The following is a 19966-nucleotide window of genomic DNA, read 5'->3' as shown; positions in this document are numbered from 1 at the left end:
AAATTCGATAAGAACCAATCATAATCCCCATTCATTCACAAGACATCCTTTGTGCTGGGATATGAGTCTCTACGTAGCAGTGAGAACGTTTTTGTATGTTGAAAGCAGGAAGGCTAACACATGATGGACGGTGTGCCACGTTAGGACCACCAGGAGGAATGTATTCGGTGTTATTCTGCGCTATTTTCGTAAACAGATTCTGTTAGGACAAGAATTTCCATGCAGAGAAGCTGAGACATCATAAAAGCTCCTACAAAAACGACCGTTAACTATTTCTGAGACACTATACAATTTCCGAGAGGTCGACTTGGCTCTTAGTTTACATAGGCATGTGATGTCAGTACAACATTGACATTACAAGTATAGCGCCAGCAACGGTAAACAACATGCTGCCCAAATGCGTTTCGCGTATGTGAGCGAGCCTTGGAGTTCTGTGGCGAGGTGGACAGGGCTGCGTGCTGTACCTCACTTGATCGGCGAGAACGTGACGGCGGAGGAGGAGACGCTGCGAAATCGGCCGCTGCGAGCAGCCTGGACGCCAGAACGATGCTGTGGCTACCGCGTCTGGGGTAGTGTTGGGGCCAGTGGCTGCAGCCGTAGCGACGTCGGGGGCGGCGGCGGCGGCGGAGTCGGGCGCCGACTGGCGGGATGTGTTTTTTATTACCGATCTTTTGATTAAAATGTATTCCATCTATTTTACCTACCAATAGGATGCTGTGAATTAAATGAAACCATCCGATACACGTAAAAAATATATATTTAATTAGTTTGCATAGATTTTTAATATCAACGTGTTGTTAGTTGTACAATAGTTAAGGGGAGGGTGTGCTTGAGTAGGTGACATGGAACAGAACAGCAGGTTAAGTGCAGAACACTAGGTTAATTTGCAAAATTTTTGTGTAAAACGCAGTACAATAGTTTAAGGAGATGAGTGACAAAGAAGAATGCGCCAGAAACGGCGTTCAAAAGCATGTGAAATTCGAAAAGTGTACCAGAGAATGGTGGGAGGACGTAACTAATTACTTAATTTGGTAAGAAAGGCGGTAGAATAGTTTAATGAAATGGGGGTGACATGTAAAACCACTTAACAGAACAATAGGTTAAGTGCCGACAAAGGGCCAAACATTAGGTTAACCCTAGGATGCATGGTGCTGAAAACACACATGAATGCATATGTAGAGCCTCCAAGGCCCTGCTCTAATTTAAAATTTGTCTCTTTTCATATACTCATTCTTTGGAGTTAAATTTATTTCTGCCAATTTTAATGTCATACTGAAAGGTTCCTAAGATACAGTAACAGGATCTGGTGGGACTGATTAACATTTTATTAATTAAAAAAAAACTCTAAGGTGAATTTTTTTAGTTACATCCATTTACGTACAACATATACAAATAATTTTCTTTATTCACTTGTAAGTTGCAGTTTACATTTTATAATATTTATTACAACCAATTTCTTCATTTAAAACACACTCATTATTCACAATATTATGTATATAGGCAATATTTTGACAAAAAGTTATTATTCATTGTTCACATAAAATTGTATTTTTCTGCGTTTTCAACATGTGACAAACAAGAAGAACAAAGAACGCCACTATGTTCCTTACAAATGTTGGTTTTACACTTAATGCATGTCATAGCACTTTTCCTGTGTTTATTATATGGACAATAATTGCATCTTCTTCTTTTTCCTGAAACAGGTAGTTGGTTCGCCAATATGACATCTTTTTGAACACCACATCTTTGCATGGCATCAACGATTTTTTTTTGAAGATTACGGATCTGAATACGAAGTTCCATTAGTGGTCTTAGGAACAAACGCCTTTTATCACTTCTTCCACTATGGTATGTCAGATATTGGGCGGAAAATATAATTTCACTGTTCATTGCTGCGACGTCCATCACATTCATCCGTAATGCAAATGGCCATCTTCTTGTTTGTCTCTTGCAAGTGTAATAACGAATTTTCTGGTCCATTTGATCTACTCCACCCTTCGTAGTGTTATAGAACTTTATTATATCTGGTTTCTTTTTTGCATGAGTTTCATCAAACATAACTCACCATTGTAATGTCACCTCTAAATGTAAACAAAGAGGAATGAATCGCTCTTGAGGCAGATGGTTTCATCTCATTGGGAATTTCTGGTTTATTTTGTTTGATTGTTCCCACCAATGCAATTTGCTTATGGAGCATCTCTTCTGCCAGGTGAACACTAGTAAAGAAATTGTCAACAGTAATATTTTTTGGTGATCCTCCAATGCTTTTAGCAAGCTCTTTCACCGCATTCAATCCAAGATTTTTCTGAGTAGGTTCATGGGGCTTCCTTCCTGTGTAAACAGTTCCGTCTAAAGCAAATGCAGATGTAGCATCACATAACCAAAATATTTTTATGCCATACTTGGCTAGTTTAGAGGGCATATACTGGGTGAAGCTGCATCTTCCATGGAATGGGACTAGCTGTTCGTCAACTGTGAGCGAATCATTGGGAATCACTCTATTTCTATACTTGTCAAGAAATGGTTCCCATACATAGCGAACAGCTGCAAGTTTGTCATCTGCAGATTGAGCTTCATGGGTACGCCTGTCACCAAATCATTCTCCTTATATGCTCGAGTCTATTTACTGATATGGTGGCCTTATATGTAGGATTTGCCTTTTCATCCAAGAATAATTCTCTAATAGGGACATCCCAACTCTTCTCAACACCAGAAAACAGTAAAAGACCATGAAAACCTTCCATTTCAGCAAGCGAAACGTTTTTCCACGTTTTACCATGTAAAGCAGCCACTCTTCTGCCTTCAATATTTGTGCAGTTGATAATTTCCTCTAGTATTTCCTTGGAGATGAAATGGCCCCAAGCATCCTTAGGTTTACAGGTTTTCAAACCACGGGCTGGACCAGATGCCTTCTTTACGATATTATGGACAGGTGTACAAAAAGTGGCAGGAGCATCTAATTTCCAAATCATTCCATTCCGATTAATGTAGGTGTATTCTTCTATACCTCTTTGTGGTGGTTCTTCATTTTCAGACTCTGATGAAGTAATATTATCGGAAGGACTGTTATCTGACTCAATATTCACATCTGCAGGTTCATTGGCTGATTCTTCACTGCTTGCATCTTCAAAAATATTTCCTTCCTCGCAAGAATCATCTTCTTCAAATCACTGAGCCACAACACTTTCAAAATTAGCTGCATTTGCACGTACTGACTCTCTTGCTTCGCGTGTAGAAGCCATAGCAAAAGGCGTGTCTCTCTAACAGCAGCTTATGAAGCACTAAACGAGTCATTTTCGTAACAGTATGGGCCTTGCAGCAACAAACAAACTACAGGAACAATGAGGCTGACAAGAGCAGCACAGGACAGCAATAGTATGCAATAATAAAACATTTGATAGCAAAAAGATCAATAATACACCTACATCGCCAATATGTGAAAGTAGTTTGTATTATTTTTTGGTTATACTATTACTACTACAGCTACTGCTGCTGTTGGCACTCCTGTTGCTGGAAATACCACTACAGTTATTGTTGAATTAATAACTGCTCCCAAACAAATGTTGAAAACAATATAGGCTAAAGAACATTTATAAATGTGTGAGGGATTCTGAAGCCCTGCTTATGCATTCATGGAGTATGGGTAAACGTATTGAATTATACAAAAAACATAAAAAGGTATCTCGTCCAGACTTGATAGGAGGAATGTCACAATGTTAGTGAAAGAGTACTGGAAAGCAGTTTGAAATCAAACAAAAAATTACAGAATTAAAAAAAAAATGAAGACATACAAGGGCCTCGGAGGCCCTGTATATGCATCCTAGGGTTAAGACACCTAGAATACAGTTTCAAACATCAGGTTATGTAACATGTTTGCACCATGTAACTACTTCTTACAAGATGGTTCAAATGGCTCTGAGCACTATGGGACTTAACTTCTAAGGTCATCAGTCCCCTAGAACTTAGAACTACTTAAACCTAACTAACCTAAGGACATCACACACATCCATGCCCGAGGCAGGATTCGAACCTGCGAGCGTAGCGGTCGCGAGGTTCCAGACTGTACCGTCTAGAACCGCTCGTCCACCTCGGCCGGCTTTCTTACAAGACCTACATATTTCCAGACAGCAGTGAATGATGAGCAAGAGAAAACCAACCCCCACAAACAGATTTTTTAATAAATAAACAATATACCCTTGAATTTCCTGTTATGAGATCCTTTCTCTCCACCACCAGACTGCCATCGTGGATTACATCACGGAGCAGACGACAGCGCCCTATTGTGGCAGTACTGTGTACTGGGTCTGGACCTTGTGGTTAACGCACTGAATGGAGGTACTGGCTCTAATTGTTTAAATAAATAGTGCATGCAAAATAAAGACTTATGTCCAGCACAGGTCAAGTCCTCTACCCGCCATAGGAAGAGGTGGCGGTTGTATGGCTTAGGTTAGTGGAGGTAGCCCATGTGATCTATCTTCCTGCCATTTTCTTAGGTTAATAGAGGTTGCATTGTCCTGATGGAATTTGAACTTCCCGCTAGGCCGGGCATGGCAGGGGGCATGGCACTTTCCCACCAGAGAGGTTAATTAATTGATCAATTTAATTAAGTAGTCAATCAATTGGTAAGAGTGAGAGGGGGGCCTATTCCAATAACTCAGACCTGAAAGTGTACCTGTAGCAGTGAGGGGGGAGGGAGGTTGGGTGATGGGGGTTGGGGGAGGGAAACAATAGGATAAGTGACTGTCAATTAAAAGGAAATGGGGATGACATGGAGAACCACTTAACTGAACAATGTGTGAAGCACCTGTCCATCGAAGGAGAACAATAGGTTAAGTACCTGTCAATAAACGTAGAACAATAGGTTTGCCCCTGAGTGCATACCTGCCCCTGACGTAGGCAACCCACACTAACAAAATGGACTGAAACATAGCTTTTCGCACTATTTACGCTGGTCATTAATGTTCCAGGATTTCACATTTGCAGTGACATTATCTTGTGCTTACATTAGCCTATGATCTTGCAATTTTAGTCACTTAAGTATGTTACCTAGACAAAACGTTCCCAAAATTCATTACTCTACATTAATTACTTTTTGATGTTGCGATTTTTTCCTTTAGTGTACTTAGAAAAACAGTTTAGTGTCACCACAAGTGTGTTGCTTGACAACACTAGCTGAATTAATTTTCTATTGCTGTCAGAGCTAGCAGTCTAACCGTGATATCTTAGAATAATTGAAGAAAAAAAACAAGAATATGAACTGAGAACTCAATATCTCTATGAACATAAAAAGAAAGAAATCATAATACCGGCATGATCTCAAAGAAATTATTAATAATTTCAAAGGTGACACCCGTGAGGTAAACACGACAGGAAAAGAAAGAGGTATACAAATAGTTGCTTGACGCACATGTTATAGGAAGTGGTTAGCAGAAGCTAAAACATTGAAATGAAACCCTCTCTCCTTAAACAATTGAAATTTCTGTCATCGATAGATCGCATTGCAGTATGGTCTCACCGTGTCTGCATTGAATCTGCTCCATTTCGCCGTACGTTGTTGCCGCAAGCGCCAGTGCTGTTTGGCGTGGAGCACGCTGTTGCGGATGTGGCCTCAGGATGCACCCATCTTCTTAGACGCGATGGCGACAAATCTACTCAAGTCGCGAGAACTGCTAAATTAAACTCTGACGACTTGGCATAACGCCAAAAACTAAATCTGCTTATCAAAGTTGCGGCATCGGCCCACAGTCTCCCACCAACAGTTTAGATACAAGAAAGACAATCAGAAACGTGCTTTCGTATCCGGAAAATGCCTGAAACGTTGTTTTCACGGCAAGGTAAGTATTCTGGGATTTCTTATGAATTTAGGTATTTTTCGAACTGTTCTTCTCATGGTAAACTAAACGGTAAATTTTCTCAGGCGCAGCTGTGGCAACATATCAGAACTAGCTGAGAAACCCAGCGTTGCCTGAATACTTATTGATCCCAGTCTTCTGTTAGTCCCTCTCCTCGTTTCCCTCACCCTGTTCATCTCCTCTTGCCCCTCTCTCTGTCCATGTCCTCCTTCCCTCTTTCTCTACCCATCTACTTCTCCACCTTTCTCTACCCATCCCCTCTCTCCTCCCATCCCCTCTCTATTTATTCACCTCTCATCCATACTCTCTCTATCCATCTCCCCTTTCCCTGACCTAAACCTATACTGCTCCCTCTCTTCGTCATCTCATCTCCACCACCCCCATCCCTGTGTTCACCTCCTCCACTCCCCATTTTCCACCCACCTCCCCTTACCTCTCTCTCTGTTCATCTCCTCATTCACCTACCTGTCAATCTGCTCCTACCCCATCTGTCCGTCTGCTCGTTCCCCCTCCATAATCTCCTGCTTCCTCTTCTAATTCCATCTCCTCCTCTTCCTTTCCCTCTTCATCTCCTCCCATTTCGTTTCCGTATCCATCTTCTCCTCTCCAGTCTCTCTTTTCATCTCTTTATTTGTCCATTTTAGGTCTCCTCTGCTATTTATCTTCTCATAGCCCATCTCTCTGCCTGTCTCTTCCTCCCCCTGTCTCTGCCCATCTCCTCATCTCTCCTTTCTCTGTTCATCTGCTGCTCTCTCCTCTCTTTGTCCATTTCCTCCTATCATACCCCTGTTCATCTTCTCCTCCTCCAATTTGTGCCTATCTCCTTCTTTCTCTTCACTGTCTGCCCATATCCTCATCCTCCCTTCTCTCTCCACGTTAGCACACTCACCCTCACAGGAGGCTGGTGGTTCTTACCACCACAGGATTTCGTTCCAGTTTCTGACACATGTACCAAATTTGACTGAAATCGTTCCAGGGGTTCAGGATTAGCTTTTTACCCGTGACTTTGTTCATATGTAGACATGTTAAATATATTTCACACATATTTAACGTATTTCACGCGTAATTGTGCACATATTTCACCTTCATGTCTAGTGAATTTCCCCTGCAGTCTCGTTTTCACGCCGCTTAATGCTTATGACGTCGTATCTCCTGAACTATCTGCTATAGGATGATATATTTTGCAGGTACATCCAGTGGTGTATGTACCTAAGGTCTGTGAAATGTGTTGTGGATAGAGTTGGTAGCAAAGAGGGAACAAATTAAAACCTCAGGCATGATGCGGTAGTTTCTCTAGCGTCTCAGTATTTATGACGCCGTATGTTGTGAACCTGTGTTGTACAACGGTACATTTTTCTAGGTACTTTGAGCGGTAGCTGCCCGTGGTGGCCGAGCGGTTCTAGGCTCTACAGTCTGGAACCGCGAGACCGCTACGGTCGCAGGTTCGAATCCTGCCACGGGCATGGATGTGTGTGATATCCTTAGGTTAGTTAGGTTTAAGTAGTTCTAAGTTCTAGGGGACTGGTGACCTCAGAAGTCCCATAGTGCTCAGAGCCATTTGAACCAACTTTGAGTGGTATATGTGGATACCGTCTGAGAAGTGTGTTGCGAATGGAGTTAGTAGTAAAGAAGTAATAAATTAAAACGTCACGCATGATGTGGCAGTTTCTCACGCCGCTCAGTTTTTATGACGTTATATCTCCTAATTATGTGTTGTAAAATGATATATTTTCATAGGTACATTCAGCGGCGTACGTGGATGCTGCCTACGAAATGCGTTGCGAGTGGAGTTTGTAGCAAAGATATAATAAATAAAAACGTCACACACAATGTGGCATTTTTTCATACTTGTCAGTATTTGACATCGTATCTCCTGAACTATGTGCTGCATCTCCACCCCTTTGATAGGTGGGTGGTTCTTACTCCCACAGTGAATCTTTCAAGACGGTAAATGATAATGTGTACCAAGTTTGTATGAAATAGTTTAATGGTTTAGGAGGCGTGTGGAACATACATATGTACATACATGCATACTGTTAGATGATCCATGGATTGCCACCTGTGGAGAGTGAAATGAGACGTCAGAAGAGAGTAGATTTGTTTAATTAACTTCTTTATTCCAGGCCTCAGCTGTAGTACATCAGGAACAACTTGGTGGAGGCGTCCAGTTGCTTTTCATGCGAAACAATAGATGTCCAGCATCTCTGACAGTGCAAGAAACGGGGCCGATCGTGGCGTCGCTCGAAAGCAGCTGGTAGTGACGTCTCTGGCTGTAACCGTAATGCCAGCGCAGCATCGCAGCTGACAATACCACGGAAGCGGCCGTGGCCTCCCTCCAATGCGTGGGCTGCTCTCTGCTCGGGCAGTGGCTGCTCTCGTGACTAAGGGCAGCCTGTCCCATCCAGCGTTCGAACAGTGGGCCCCATACTTAATTCTGGGAGGTCGCTCTGGGTGTCACAGGATCATTGTGTAGGCTGTGATACTAAGACGAGAATAATTTAGTACACGAATGGCTGAGTACTGATACACTCCAGACTACGTTCGTTTAGGGCTTAAGGCACGTACGCTAACCACCTCTGTGGTGGCAAGTGAGGAAAGGCTTACGTCCTTGCACTATTTTATTGCGGCATTGGCTGTTGCGATATCGCATCCAGATGACTCTGCTTCACAGTGCCTGTCGGCCGTGTTTTACTTCACTACACATAAAACTCTTGTCTACCTGCGGCTGGCTCTGTTACAACCCATTTCCACTCTGGCTTACTTCTTACCACAAGAAAGCTGATACGTTACATTGCCATCCTTTTTACCAAGATTCGGTCCCTCAGGTCGACTAGACTAGATTATCCTGTACACTAGAGTTGCTGGCGACTTACCCATTTGACCCGGTTTCGCCTCTGAACCCTATCACTTAATCTTACACATTTCTACAGAGCCCTTCGCTCAGACTCCATGGAATGTATTTCGTTACTAGGCTTGTTGCACAGTAACTTCTAAGTCTCTGTTCCAAATTTGCAAGCTAAAATCAATCAGTTATCCTTAATACTACCCCTTCTGCTGCTTTTATGCTAGGGGTATCCAGTCCACTGGAATCTGTATGACGGCCGGGTCTGAAGTCAGTCTTGTGCTTCATATTCTACATACGAAAACGAGGACTATACTTAGCTGTACAGAGCGTCGCTGTGGTGCTTGGTATGACAATAGCCAATGTTGCCTCTTTCTGGTATTGCTTTTCCCGATAACAATTTACATGCTGTAATAAGGTTTCCAGGGAGACTCATCCGTCCTGATGATTCAGAAGTGTGTTTATAGACTGCATCAATTCTGGGCGTATAGTTTGATTTACGCTGGTTAGATTTGCAGCAGGTAGCACTTGCATGGTCTACTATGGCTAATGCAAACGAAGCTGCGAAATATTCAGGCGAGTTATCCCTGAAATCGCGCTGAACGGATGGAAAGTAGGCACCATTATCTCACACGCTGTTCCATTCAATAACAAACCAATCCAGCTTAATTCTAGCCACTTTGTTGACGTAAGTTTCCCCTGCACGAAACAACTAGGCGCTACTACCATCTTGTCAAAGGTAGAGTACAACCAATGCGCCGCGACCTGCTGAAAGTACAATTACGACTCGATCACTTCTGTATTACATTCTCTTACCTCCTTTTGTCCCATTAGCAATTTCAGCAGTCCTGCCGCTCTCTTATTACCATATCCAGACAGATTGTGATATCCCCACTGTAGCATTTTTGTAACTGTGCTCCCTCCGTTTCTACATTTCTTCCCTTGTCTTTTGCAATTAATAATAGTCTCGGCGTTTTTACTCTTACATATTCCTTCAATGCCCCCCGCTTGATAGGATAGGCATGAACTATATAGCTTGTTTCAATGCTACTGATACAGAAACGGAAATGTAAGCTTTCGATTCATGAGTTATCACCGATACTGTGGCTACCTCGAAGTAACGCACAAGCTTTTGTGCTCGGATTCTAAAACCAACCCCCGCTCCGGCGGTAGTTTCTTCTGTACATTCCTCAGAACCTCCAAATACGGCTCTGGTGACAACAAGTTTACCCCTAGCTGACCTCTTACAGCCTGCCGCATAGCCTCCTGTAGTTCTGTTCCCTTCCCTCGTGCTTCCCAAACAGTATTTTCTACAGACTGTTATCATTTTGTCATTACTACTTCCCTGTCTAAGACTTGTACTTCGGTTTGTATTTTCCTGATACTCTGATTAACTGTATCTTCTGTAGCTCTGGCATAATGCATTACTTCTCCAGTCAGCTGTCGTAGTAGTAATGTCTTATTCAATACGTCCACCTCTAAATTTGCAATTTGCTCATGCGCCAATGACTCATGGTTTTGTTCCCTTTTGTGTCGTTCACCCTTCGAATGTCTTCCTCATTCGCAGTGCCATATACTGTTTTCATACGCCGAGCTACAGCGTCGATCCAACCCCTCTTTCTTCGTGTATGTGGAGTAACCCGCAGTACCTGGTTAATCTTACTCCCTAATTTCTCGTACGCTCCATGTACTCTCTCATATACCCCAGCACTTCCTTTGAGTATTCCGTGCCTTTCCGTTCCCTGACGGAACTTGTCGAATGCTTCTTCCAATCTTCTCACCTCGTTACACATTTCCCGTGCGTTGAATACCACCTGTATCACCAAGAGATGGCTGGTGATCACTACGTCTTACTGCTTGGTGAACAGTACGCTTCAACCCCGACGAAGATCAATAGTCTCGCTATAAATCTCATCATTTCGCCTTCTCTGCACCTCATTTACAGGCAGGAATACCTATCACTTTTCTCCCGCTTAGATTCACTGCTGCTCTGCAGCTGCTTATACTAATTACGTTAAATCTATATGTAGCCTAAAACGTATTAAATGACTATCTCCTAGACCTTAATACATATGGGTTCCTCATTACCGTTTCATTGACAAACTCTTGTTTATGTTCCGATACATTTTTCCTCGCTCTCCCTTTCCAGTCCACGTGCTGTATCCCTGGAATAATTTCCGGACTCCCTTGAAAAGGTTTCCACCACCCCATATGCACAACTGTTGTTCTTGTCAGCAATTGAATCTTGACATTTACTGGCGATGTAGTCTCTACCACTTGGTATGACCTCAGATATTTTTCAAAAAAAATTCTTTGTCTTTCCCTGCGGCATATACAAAGTTGATAGCATCACCCAGTGGCAAGCCTTATACTGTGATATTGTAGCCATACGGCCAACTACTTTGAGAGAGGACAAGTTACTCTTTTACCTATTTTTCGTATACAGAAAATTATTAAAGATTTTGTTACAACCAGACGTACCTTGAGCGAGACTCTAGAAAGTTAATGGCCTGAGCAGACGTTGATGGAGCCTGGTAGGACGATAAAAGCATGAGGTATTTTTATGTCTCTTAGTGTGTAGAAACGGCATGTTGGGAGTTGAAAGCAATTGGCGGCGAGCCCATCCCTCAGTCAATCTTGCCAGACAGGCCCACAGCCGTACAGGGCAGACAGGGCAGCCCTCGTTGAGACAAGTCTCCTGCAGAACAATGCCGAGCTACCAGTCATGGTGCCAGCCGAAGCCAGGGCTGGGGGCGATGGTCTGAAGGAACACGTCTACACAGTGGGGTCGTAAACTGCGCATTGTGCACAGAGCCACACATAATAAAAATTCACCTGTTTTCATGTTCGCCGATACTGCAAATAGGCCTGTGAACCACTTCCATCGGTCGCCTCGGTAGTATAAGAAACTCTGGCGTCTGAGAAAAGTTTAGAGATAGAATCTTTATTATACCTATGGCTGGGACTAACAAGCTCGAAGGAACAGGCGATTTAGATAAAGATCTTTAAGATTGTATTTGTTCGCTTGTTGCCATTAGAAGTGACATGACTTAGGAGAAAATCATCTTCCCCTTCCGTGAAAACTTAAAATAGCCAGTAATTTGCCGTTTCCTTTCTTCCTAGAGACACATGTTTCGTAACTCTTGCCCTGGTTCGACATGAGTTTGTGCTGTCATGTGGGAGTGGAGATTTAGCGCCTCTAGAGCCCTGTAATTGGCTCAAGACAGGGTGAAGGCAGTGTCGTTCGTGCACTTTGCAGGAAAACGGAATTCTTTTTCTGAAGAGGTGCGAGGCACTCGGGTGCTGGACTTTGGTCTGGTAAGAGCACATGCTCTGGCATGTATGGTTGGTGCTTGGGACCTGTCCTGCGACTGACTTCACTTGCGAGTAGTTTAGAGTGAGGAGCGTGTGGTGAAGTTGTTACTGTACCGACAGTGTGACTTCAAACGTTGTGGACTACTCGTTTGCCGAGGGGACACTTATTCGTTTTTGGTTTACCAGTCTTGACGTTTGGTATGCTTGTGTGCTCTGTCATATTGTTGTTGTTGTTGTTGTGATCTTCAGTCCTGAGACTGGTTTGATGCAGCTCTCCATGCTACTCTATCCTGTGCAAGCTTCTTCATCTCCCAGTACCTACTGCAGCCTACATCCTTCTGAATCTGCTTAGTGTATTCATCTCTAGGTCTCCTTCTATGATTTTTACCCTCCACGCTGCCCTCCAGTACTAAATTGGTGATCCCTTGATGCCTCAGAACATGTCCTACCAACCGATCCCTTCTTCTGGTCAAGTTGTCCCTCAAACTCCTCTTCTCCCCAATTCTATTCAATACCTGGATAAGCTGAAAGAACCAGAGGTTGTACAGGGTTTCAGGGAGAGCATAAGGGAAAAATTAACAGGAATGGGGGAAAGAAGTACAGTAGAAGAAGAATGGGTAGCTCTGAGGGATGAAGTAGTGAAGGCAGCAGAGGATCAAGTAGGTAAAAAGACGAGGGCTAGCAGAACTCCTTGGGCAACAGAAGAAATATTGAACTCAATTGATAAAAGGAGAAAATATAAAAATGCAGTAAATGAAGCAGGCAAAAAGGAATACAGACGTCTCGAAAATGAGATCGACAGGAAGTGCAAAATGGCTAAGCAGGGATGGCTAGAGGACAAATGTAAGGATGTAGAGGCTTATCTCACTAGGGGTAAGATAGATACTGCCTACAGGAAAATTAAAGAGACCTTTGGAGAAAAGAGAACCACTTGTATGAATATCAAGAGCTCAGATGGAAACCCAGTTCTAAGGAAAGAAGGGAAAGCAGAAAGGTGGAAGGAGTATATAGAAGGCCTATACAAGGGCGATGTACTTGAGGACAATATTATGGAAATGGAAGAGGATGTAGATGAAGATGAAATGGTAGATACGATACTGCGTGAAGAGTTTGACAGAGCACTGAAAGACCTGAGTCGAAACAAGGCCCCGGGAGTAAACAACACTCCATTAGAACTACTGACGGCCTTGGGAGAGCCAGTCCTGACAAAACTCTACCATCTGCTGAGCAAGTTGTATGAGACAGGCGAAATACCCTCAGACTTCAAGAAGAATATAATAATTCCAATCCCAAAGAAAGCAGGTGTTGACAGATGTGAAAATTACCGAACTATCAGTTTAATAAGTCACAGCTGCAAAATACTAACGCGAATTCTTTACAGACGAATGGAAAAACTGGTAGAAGTCGACCTCGGGGAAGATCAGTTTGGATTCCGTAGAAATGTTGGAACACGTGAGGCAATACTGACCTTACAACTTATCTTAGAAGAAAGATTAAGGAAAGGCAAATCTACGTTTCTAGCATTTGTAGACTTAGAGAAAGCTTTTGACAATGTTGACTGGAATACTCTCTTTCAAATTCTGAAGGTGGCAGGGGTAAAATACAGGGAGCGAAAGGCTATTTACAATTCGTACAGAAACCAGATGGCAGTTATAAGAGTCGAGGGACATGAAAGGGAAGCAGCGGTTGGGAAGGGAGTGAGTCAGAGTTGTAGCCTGTCCCCGATGTTATTCAATCTGTATATTGAGCAAGCAGTAAAGGAAACAAATGAAAAATTCGGAGTAGGTATTAAAATCTATGGAGAAGAAATAAAAACTTTGAGGTTCGCCGATGACATTGTAATTCTATCAGAGACAGCAAAGAGCTTGGAGGAACAGTTGAACGGAATGGACAGTGTTTTGAAAGGACGATATAAGATGGACATGAACAAAAGCAAAACGAGGATAATGGAATGCGGGCGAATTAAGTCGGGTGATGCTGAGGGAATTAGATTAGGAAATGAGACACTGAAAGTAGTAAAGGAGTTTTGCTATTTGGGGAGCAAAATAACTGATGACGGTCGAAGTAGAGAAGATAAAAAATGTAGACTGGCAATGGCAAGGAAAGCGTTTCTGAGGAAGAGAAATTTGTTAACATCGAGTATAGATTTAAGTGTCAGGAAGTCGTTTCTGGAAGTATTTGTACGAAGTGTAGCCATGTATGGAAGTGGAACATGGACAGCCCGCATCTCGTGGTCGTGCGGTAGCGTTCTCGCTTTCCACGCCCGGGTTCCCGGGTTCGATTCCCGGCGGGGTCAGGGATTTTCTCTGCCTCGTGATGGCTGGGTGTTGTGTGCTGTCCTTAGGTTAGTTAGGTTTAAGTAGTTCTAAGTTCTAGGGGACTATGACCACAGCAGTTGAGTCCCATAGTGCTCAGAGCCATTTGAACCATTTTGAACATGGACGATGAATAGTTTGGACAAGAAGAGAATAGAAGCTTTTGAAATGTGGTGCTACAGAAGAATGCTGAAGATTAGATGGGTAGATCACATAACTAATGATGAAGTATTGAATAGAATTGGGGAGAAGAGGAGCATGTGGCACAACTTGACAAAAAGAAGGGACCGGTTAGTAGGACATGTTCTGAGGCATCGAGGGATCACAAATTTAGCATTGGAGGGCAGCGTGGAGGGTAAAAATCGTAGAGGTGGACCAAGAGATGAATACACTAAGCAGATTCAGAAGGATGTAGGCTGCAGTAGGTACTGGGAGATGAAGAAGCTTGCACAGGATAGGGTAGCATGGAGAGCTGCATCAAACCAGTCTCAGGACTGAAGACCACAACAACAAACACCTCCTCGTTAGTTATGTGATCTACCCATCTAATCTTCAGCATTCTTCTGTAGCACCACATTTCAAAAGCTTCTATTCTCTTCTTGTCCAAACTATTTGTCGTCCATGTTTCACTTCCATACATGGCTAGACTCCATACAAATACTTTTAGAAACGACTTCCTGACGTTTAAATCTATACTCGATGTTAACAAATTTCTCTTCTTCAGAAACGCTTTCCTTGCCATTGCCAGTCTACATTTTATATCCTCTCTACTTCGACCATCATCAGTTATTTTGCTCCCCAAATAGCAAAACTCCTTTACTACTTTAAGTGTCTCATTTCCTAATCTAATTCCCTCAGCATCACCCGGCTTAATTCAACTACATTCCATTATACTTGTTTTGCTTTTATTGATGTTCATCTTATACCCTCCTTTCAAGACACTGTCCATGCCGTTCAACTGCTCTTCCAAGTTCTTTGCTGTCTCTGACAGAATTACAATGTCGTCGGCGAACCTAAAAGTTTTTATTCCTTCTCCATGGATTTTAATACCTGCTCCGAACTTTTCTTTTGTTTCCTTTACTGCTTGCTCAATATACAGGTTGAATAGCATCGGGGACAGGCTACAACCCTGTCTCACTCCCTTCCCAACCACTGCTTCCCTTTCATGTCCCTCGACTCTTATAACTGCCATCTGGTTTCTGTACAAATTGTAAATAGCCTTTCGCACCCTGTATTTTACCCCTGCCACCTTTAGAATTTGAAAGAGAGTCTTCCAGTCAACATTGTCAAAGGCTTTCTCTAAGTCTACAAATGTTAGAACATAGGTTTGCCTTTCCTTAATCTTTCTTCTAAGATAAGTCGTAAGGTCAGTATTGGCTCACGTGTTCTGTCATATAAGCGAGCAAAATTGGTCCTTGGTACGACCGGCGAACGGGTGTGTCTCACACGGAAATCTACTGTGATTTCAGGGCTCTACTAGAGAATAAATTGCGATCCGTCTGCGTGATCGCTAGACCATGAGATCTTTGCATTTCTTTCTTGGCCGCGATCGATTCACAAGTGCCGTCTCACGTCTCACCTCGACCACACACATCTCGACAGCTGCAAGCTACATCGCTGCACGAAGCAAACAGGGTAATGTACTGCCGCCCCGGCATTGTCAGGGCGTACAGATCTTAATCGCCATTAGCTCTCAGCTGCACCTATATAGTGAAACTACAGTAGATTTGATCAATCAAAGTCTGCTCAGTGTCAGATCAATTCAGATTGCGTTATCCACATTTTTAGGGCCAGAGTACTTGACTCACTTCTGCCGCTCAGGATCCTTGTCCATTGTTCTCTTAAGCCATCGGTTAGTTGGTTACGGTATTCAGTCAATAACTTGTTTAGCATAATTTATGTCTGGGTTAGTGAAATAAATGTTGTTAGTAAATTTACTTCATACTCAATCATTTATATAGCTCTCACTGGTTTAACTTACAACTTCTTCCTGTTTCTTCAGTGCTCGTGTACTTCCCTAATTACTCTGTCAAATTACTTAACAGACTATCCAGTCTTCCGTTTCTTCATTTTCAACATATCGAATGGAGATGGCATTTTACGAGTATACGCTACTTCATATGGCGATAATCCTGTATTCATATGCGGTTTTGAGTTGTAGGTGGAGAAGACATACTTCAAATGTGAGTTAATGTGGTATGCCATTATCTTCCCGATTGTCCTACTCACTCTTTCAGCTTTTCCATTGGCTTGTGGATGGAAACGATTCGTCCTTCACTTCTTCATATTCAATAACTTACACAATTCCTTGAATAGATCTGACATGAAGCTAGTTCCCTGACCAGTTACTATTACTTCAGGCGCTCGAGACGTCGGTATCCACCTTATTCACAAGTGATTTGTGCCACTGCTGCTGCCTGTTTATTTGACATCACGACCATTTCTACGCATCTTGAAAAATGATCTATGATTGTGAGTAGGTACTTATTCCCTGCAGGTGTTTTATTGAATGGACCTAAAACATCAGTCTGCATAAATTCGAATAGTGCTAATGTTTCAAGTAACCTTTGTAATGGTAATCTTGTTCAACTGTGCACACTGTATGCACTTCCGCACATACTGGTTTACGTCCGTCTGCCTGTTCCTCCACCGGCACCTTTCCGCTACTCTTTTGTTGGTATAGCAGCGATCTACATGACCCTCTAATATGTGATTGTGAGCTTCTTGTAGCACTGTATTCCTTAGTTTCACTGGTACCTCTACCCAGGGTCCCAACTTGGTTTCTCTGCATAGCAACCCATCCTGTATACAAAACTAGGACTGCTTAAAATACTGGTAACATTTGTCATCCGCTCACTGTGCAGTTTGCCATTGCTCATGCTCTTTATCCCCAATGTATAATACTGCTACTTTTCTACTCAAGCCATCTGCATTTCAGTGCTTTCTGCATGACTTCGAAATCAAATTTACTTGGCCTTACTGCCCATTTCGTCAACCTGCTAGAAGGATCCTACAGTCCAAACAACCATTTTACTGCCACATGATCTGTTATTACCATAAACTTTTTGCCGTACAGATAACATTTGAAATACACTCCTGGAAATGGAAAAAAGAACACATTGACACCGGTGTGTCAGACCCACCATACTTGCTCCGGACACTGCGAGAGGGCTGTACAAGCAATGATCACACGCACGGCACAGCGGACACACCAGGAACCGCGGTGTTGACCGTCGAATGGCGCTAGCTGCGCAGCATTTGTGCACCGCCGCCGTCAGTGTCAGCCAGTTTGCCATGGCATACGGAGCTCCATCGCAGTCTTTAACACTGGTAGCATGCCGCGACAGCGTGGACGTGAACCGTATGTGCAGTTGACGGACTTTGAGCTAGGGCGTATAGTGGGCATGCGGGAGGCCGGGTGGACGTACCGCCGAATTGCTCAACACGTGGGGCGTGAGGTCTCCACAGTACATCGATGTTGTCGCCAGTGGTCGGCGGAAGGTGCACGTGCCCGTCGACCTGGGACCGGAACGCAGCGACGCACGGATGCACGCCAAGACCGTAGGATCCTACGCAGTGCCGTAGGGGACCGCACCGCCACTTCCCAGCAAATTAGGGACACTGTTGCTCCTGGGGTATCGGCGAGGACCATTCGCAACCGTCTCCATGAAGCTGGGCTACGGTCCCGCACACCGTTAGGCCGTCTTCCGCTCACGCCCCAACATCGTGCAGCCCGCCTCCAGTGGTGTCGCGACAGGCGTGAATGGAGGGACGAATGGAGACGTGTCGTCTTCAGCGATGAGAGTCGCTTCTGCCTTGGTGCCAATGATGGTCGTATGCGTGTTTGGCGCCGTGCAGGTGAGCGCCACAATCAGGACTGCATACGACCGAGGCACACAGGGCCAACACCTGGCATCATGGTGTGGGGAGCGATCTCCTACACTGGCCGTACACCACTGGTGATCGTCGAGGGGACACTGAATAGTGCACGGTACATCCAAACCGTCATCGAACCCATCGTTCTACCATTCCTAGACCGGCAAGGGAACTTGCTGTTCCAACAGGACAATGCACGTCCGCATGTATCCCGTGCCACCCAACGTACTCTAGAAGGTGTAAGTCAACTACCCTGGCCAGCAAGATCTCCAGATCTGTCCCCCATTGAGCATGTTTGGGACTGGATGAAGCGTCGTCTCACGCGGTCTGCACGTCCAGCACGAACGCTGGTCCAACTGAGGCGCCAGGTGGAAATGGCATGGCAAGCCGTTCCACAGGACTACATCCAGCATCTCTACGATCGTCTCCATGGGAGAATAGCAGCCTGCATTGCTGCGAAAGGTGGATATACACTGTACTAGTGGCGACATTGTGCATGCTCTGTTGCCTGTGTCTATGTGCCTGTGGTTCTGTCAGTGTGATCATGTGATGTATCTGACCCCAGGAATGTGTCAATAAAGTTTCCCCTTCCTGGGACAATGAATTCACGGTGTTCTTATTTCAATTTCCAGGAGTGTATGTGATTCCATAAATAAGGCTGAACATCTTTTTCTCCGTTGTGGCGTAATTTCTTTGTGCAGAGTTTAGTTGCCTTGGTGCATAAGCTATCGGATGTTCTATGCCCTCTACCTCTTGTGACAACACACAGCCAGGTGCATGGTTTGTGATAAAACAAATTCTCTATTAATATCCGGAAACACCAATATCGGACTCGATGTTAAGGCTCCTTTTAGCTCCTCAAAAGCTTGCTGATAATCTTCTGACTATACAAATTTAGTATCCTTTTTTAACAAATGTGTCTACAGTCTAGCAATACCCGCAAATTCTTTTGAGAACCGGCGGTAGTATTTCACGACTCCTAAGAACAGTTGCAAATTCTTTACGTATTCTTGTATAGGAGATTCACATACAACTCTAATTTAGCTTAGGTCTGTCTTAACCCCATCTTTACTTATGATATGACCTAGGTATGCTACCTCTTCCATCACAAAATTACACTTTTCTGTACTCAATGTTGACTTCGCTGCATTTAGCCTTAGGAACACTTCCCTTAATAGTTACATGTGCTGTTACATATCGCTCAAATAGACGATTATGTCGTCGAGATACACTGAGCATTGCCTTGGTTGTAAACCACTGAGTACTCCATATAACAATCTCTGAAACACTGCAATTGCATTTTTTATTCCGAATGGCTCTCTTCTGAATTGGTAGTGTTCCCAGAGGGATGGAAACGCTATTTTGTGTCGATCCTGTGGTGCAACTTCCATCTGGTGATAACCACTCTTCAAATCCATTGTTGAAAAAAATTTGCTTTGCCCTAAACAGTCCAAGTCTTCTGTGATGTTTGACATAGTGTAAGCGTATATTATGGTTTTCGCATTTAGGTGTCTGTAATCACAACAAAACCGAAATTTTCGTGTCTATCCATTGATTTTATTTTGGCAGATCATGTGCTACATCCAGAAATATTATTCAGGATGGATCCATCCGCAGGAAGTCTGGGACAATGGTTAGGGTACATCCGTCTGTGCAAAAATTTCCGGTTTAAAGTTCAGTGTGGATCCACCCATGTACAATCTGAGGCATCATCCAAAGGCTGTTTCTGACAGCGCTGCATTCTGGATCCAGTATGCAGTACATCC

This window comes from Schistocerca serialis, chromosome 3, assembly GCF_023864345.2.
Source record: "Schistocerca serialis cubense isolate TAMUIC-IGC-003099 chromosome 3, iqSchSeri2.2, whole genome shotgun sequence".
Classification (NCBI taxonomy): Eukaryota; Metazoa; Arthropoda; class Insecta; order Orthoptera; family Acrididae; genus Schistocerca; species Schistocerca serialis.
This window is presented reverse-complemented; position numbering follows the sequence as displayed.